Source organism: Coenobita brevimanus, chromosome 61 (assembly GCF_032717465.1).
Source record: "Coenobita brevimanus isolate Jiangsu-jjx chromosome 61, ASM3271746v2, whole genome shotgun sequence".
NCBI lineage: Eukaryota > Metazoa > Arthropoda > Malacostraca > Decapoda > Coenobitidae > Coenobita > Coenobita brevimanus.
In genome coordinates, this window is record NC_137014.1 from 7,867,082 (window position 1) to 7,872,081 (window position 5,000).

Below are 5,000 nucleotides of genomic sequence, written 5' to 3' on the forward strand. Positions count from 1 at the left end.
TAAAACATAACTTTTCCTTCCTCCTTCCATGTGTTACTTTCCCATATTCTTGTCTTCACTGTTTCACGTTCCTTTCCCATCTCAGTGTGTAGCCCCCTGAGTCTCATTTCTCTCTCAGTCGTGTTCCCACTCTACCTGTCTCTGTACATCTCTCTCATCTCACTTATCTCAGTCTCTCATCTCACTAAATCACATTCTTGTCTCATATCTATTTGTCTAGGCCTCCTGCTCCATCTCACTGCCGTTTACTCTCCTGTTTCATGTAGGTTCATCTCCGTATCTCAACTCGCTGTCTCCTATTCCAGTTTCATCTCGGTGCGTCATCTTGTCTCTCCTCAGTCTCATATACGTGTCCTGGCTAAGCATCTCATAGTTCTCGCTCATCTCCTGTGTTGTCTCCCTGCTTCATCCAGCTCTCTGAATATTCCTGCTCCTTTCGTTGTGCTGTGTTAGAATCTCGCTATTTCGTATTGCCTATGGACGAATTATAACCATATATTGACACTGTATTTCCTTTAATGAAACTCGTACAACAGTTTCGATTCAATTTGAACCTTATATCTTTCACTGTTATTATTTTTTTTCTTTCTCCTTACTATGGGATTATATTTAGCTCAGAGAGATTTTCTGGTTACTGGAGTTTGATTTCCCCATCATCACTTAAGGTCTCCCCTATTAAAAATAAAATAATCTGGAGGCAACAAGAGTAAAACAACAACAGAGTCACTGGATTCAAGGGATTAAGAGGATCAAACCAGGATCAAAGCTCTTACATCCTCTCTATAAATGCAGTGTCAGATGTTGTTGTTTAGATTTACCTTCCTTGGGAGGACCGGGCCAAATATGGGCCCGCCAGAGCAGATTTGAAAAATTAATGGGGCTCAAGGAGAGCTGCTGGTGGTGGAGTGGATTCGTCCACCTATAGTGTGGTCACAAGTGAAAAGCTAACGAGGTGGAGGGTAGGTGGAGACAGTGTCGATCAGGAATGAGATCCGGGTGAGGGCAACGATTGCAGTACCAGTGGCAAAAGGAGAGACCCTCCTTACGAGTCTGCCTACTAAGGTGGAGCGGAAGGCGGCAGTGGAGCGGCAGTCAAGCAGGAAGTGGAGTGGCCAGTCTGCCGTTTCGTGACAGTGAGGGGGCACGGTTCAGGGGCAATCCCTGCTATTTGAGAGTAGCAGGGGTAGCCGAGCCGTAGGCGGCGTAATCGTACGACGAGCGAATTAGGCGTGTGAGGGGGAGAGTCGAGGGGCTCGTAGTTTGTCAGTGTCAGAGTACAATATCGGTATAATTTTTCCAACTGAACACTACGGTATTCTGAAACAAGGTCACTGATATTCCTTACTCACCTTTAGAATCATACATACTCATACTTCTTATTTCACCATCTTTTTTTTTTACAACCCCTCTCACCTAGTCCTCATTCATGTTACAAAATCCTTAATAAAGTTGTCACTGTTCAGACTTCATATCCCCCTCTCCCACAATACAGCCCTCACCTCCCTCAGTCAGTAAGCTCTTGTGTACGCCCCACTTAAACCTCCCTTTGCCCCTGTGTCAGCTAACTTGTGATCGTGTTTACTTGTTTTCTCAACTGTCATCATGCCGTTCTTCAGCCTTGGCGCACTATAGTCAGTTTGTTTTCATCTGACAGAACTGGGCCACTCCCGCAACTTGAATGCTAAACAATGGTTACGTGAAATTCACTGGGCTTTAGTTGTAAGAATTAATCTTTTTGGTTGCTAGTCAAATTTTTCCTACAGTATGACTCCACCTTGTCACGAACTGAGTAGAAAGGGGTTAGAGATTTTCTTTAGGTTAGAGGGGGAGTTGGTGGCTCAGTCGGAAGAGGGGTGGCCTGCTGTTCCACCGGACCCAGGAGCAGTTTAAGGATTTGATTTGCATAAAATCAAACTTTATTGATCTGCTAGAAGACCCGCTGACATGTCGTAAAAATACTTCCGCTAATACCAATACAACAGTCCTGTGTGTGACATAACAGGCTGTCACCCAGCTCCTCATGTGTCCTGTTTTGAAGCTCCCCCCCCCCCTCCTCTCCTGCCGCCTGTGAGTGACTCCCCATCAGTATTCGCGTCAGGCGGGCACCCCTCGCTCCCTGGGACCCTCTGCTGCCGTCCCAGTGTTTCAAGAATGCTCTCAGGGGATTGTCGCCCCCGTCAGACCTCCCTCAGCTCCCCAGCCCCCCACGCTACTGATTCAGATAACACGAATACCGGGGCCCCTCTGGGAGTTATGCCTCCTCTCTCATCCTTTCCACTTGCTGGTACTCCGACGCTAGACAATACTTAATCAGCGTACACTTGGCATCATATACTTCCTTCCCATCACGTTGTTCTTGCACTGAGCCTCATGTCGGGAATGTTGTGGGAAAAGGGAGTACTCTGCCCCCCTCGCTCCTTAACTCTTTCCCCTTGACTCTTGCTTTGCTCTCCTTATCTTCAGTTTATGGAGTTACAGATTGCATAATCATCGTGTTCTCTTTGGTATGCATTCTCAAAAGGAAAATTAGGCCTTTTGCTGTTTGCTTTCCCTGGAAGTTATTCCCACATTCTCACCCATTTACTCTCACTTTCTCCAACTTATTCCCTCTCCCAGCCTTCCAGTGTCCCTCTCACTCTCTCCCGATCAATCCTCAGTTTCTCCTCACTCTCTATCCCTTACACCCTCGCAGTCTCTATCCCATATGTCCTCTCTCTCTCCTTTACTTCCTTCCTCCTTCCAACTAGCTTCTTCACTTCATCCCTTTTCCCCTTCACACTTCTCACTCCCCCTCACTCCATCCCTCCTACGCTGCCCTTTGTCACCTCAGCATCTATAGCAGTGTAATCAGCCTCCTAGAGAGTGTGTTTGACTTTGAGCTCGACAGTCGATATTGACAGGCCTTTACAAAGTAGCTTGTTTGAGGACGGTGATGTTGGAGACAGCTGCCTAATAGTAAACGTTGAGAGGTGTCGGGCCGTGTCCACACCAAGCACTTCCTGGCGGAGGCTGGTGTGGACGGGATTTAGCATCACTGTGACCCATACTAGTGGTACCACTGGATGCGGGTGAGATATTCTTTGGGTTACAGTGATGCAGTACTCTCGCCTGCACCAGCAAGCATTTATTGTGGGTGCAGTCTTAGATGGAACGTCGTAAACCCATAGGGCACGGCAGCCATTTCTACCCCAGATAAAACCGGCGAAATAACGATCCTGGAAGGGGATGGTGTGGTGTTTTTAACCTTTTAAATCATGTAGCGTATTTTATAGAATATTTTTGCCATAGTCAGACGACTTATATATATATATATATATATATATATATATATATATATATATATATATATATATATATAAAGAGAGAGAGAGAGAGAGAGAGAGAGAGAGAGCTTGGAGAGAGTCCGTATGTAGTGTAGAAGTCAATCCCTAGAGTTAGAAACCTCTCTCGTAGGCTGAATACGTCTCCAGTAAATTACACGAATAAAAAGAAATTGACATCACCGGACAGAAGGGATTTACTTAGAACAACAAGTCATTCCTACGAAAAATAAAATATATATAATCTGTAAGTAGCTAGACTAAAGTAAAATTTTTGGAGTCGCGAAAAGATGAAAGCAACGAGGTGACAGAATGTATTAGGCTACGTTCAGAGCTTAACCACCAGTAAATTTCTGGTGTAGTTTTATTTTTTATGACAGTCAAGATGAGGTGATTTATGCATAAAATTCTTAATTAACGTTAATAAAGAGGGTGTGTGCATTATCCGTTTAAAGACCTTCGACAATATTAATGTCAAAGTCTCCCGTCATATTATTTGGCAGTCAATAGGACATAGGGTAAGGAAATGATGACGACATCCACTTTTAATAGCTCATCAATTCGCCAATTATTCTCATTACTCATCAGAGAGAGAGAGAGAGAGAGAGAGAGAGAGAGAGAGAGAGAGAGATTCAATCCTCCTTTCACTCCTTTCCCTTTCATCTATTTCCCCTTTGAGCCTAATTTCGCCCTTCACTTTCACTTCTCCGGTCACATCGATCCCATTACCCTCTCGCCGTCCCCCACTTCCCTTTCACATCCCTCCTTCCATCTTCCTTTCGTGTCTCCTTTGTCCTCTCTCTCTCTCTCTCTCTCTCTCTCTTTCTCTCTCTCTCTACTATTTCTCTTCATCTCCTTCACTCCTAATTGCATCTCTCTAATCTTTCACACCTTGATCATCGAATATCTGTTTCTCTCGTACATTTCTTTATTTCTTTCGTGTATCTTCCTAATTTCTGTCTATTATCTATCTTCCTCTATTTCCCCTTCCTCTACCTTTTATTTATTTTTTCTTTCTTCCATGTCCCCTCTTCTTCCTCTTCACCTCCTCCTTTCACTCATTTTCTTCTCTTTCTGACCCTTCACCTCTCCTTGACTCTCCTCTCTCACCCCTCCAGTTTCCCTCCCTCTTTCACTTCCGCCTTTGTCTGTCTGCCTGTCTGTCTGTGTGTCTGTCAATGCCTGTCTGTCTGTCTGTCTCTGTCTCTATCTGTCTTCCTGACTGTCTGTCCTTTTCCCCTTTTCTGCCTCGTCTGTCAGTCTGCCGGTCTCTTTTTTTTCCTTCTCCCCCCCCCTCTCTGTCTGTCTGTCTGTCTTTCTCTCTCTGTCTCTGTCTCTGTCTGTCTGTCTGTCTGTCTCTCTCTCTCTCTCTCTCTCTCTCTCTCTCTCTCTCTCTCCCCTCCTGCTTACTTCTCATTCTTCGAACTTCTTCAATACCTCACTTTTCTCTAATTAATGTCGTTGTTATTACTGTTACTTTTCATTTATTTATTTTTCTCTCAAATCTCCCCTCCGGTATTTTGCATTTCTACAGCATTTTCATTTTTCTTAATCATTACTGTTTTCCCTTACGTTTAGTCTGTGTGTATGTCTGTCTCATTGCTTGTTTGTCTTTCTGTCTGTCTTTCATCCTTGATCATTTCTCTTCTCCCTCATTTCTCTCCCTCTTAATCCCTGTCT

General features: G+C 44.5%; 1 protein-coding gene across 1 annotated transcript in view; it reads left to right on the forward strand.

The window, feature by feature from the left end:
- Positions 1-5,000, forward strand: part of LOC145403615 (popeye domain-containing protein 3-like) — a 592,299-nt gene that overhangs the window by 106,864 nt on the left and 480,435 nt on the right. The gene's annotated exons all lie outside the window — the stretch shown is intronic.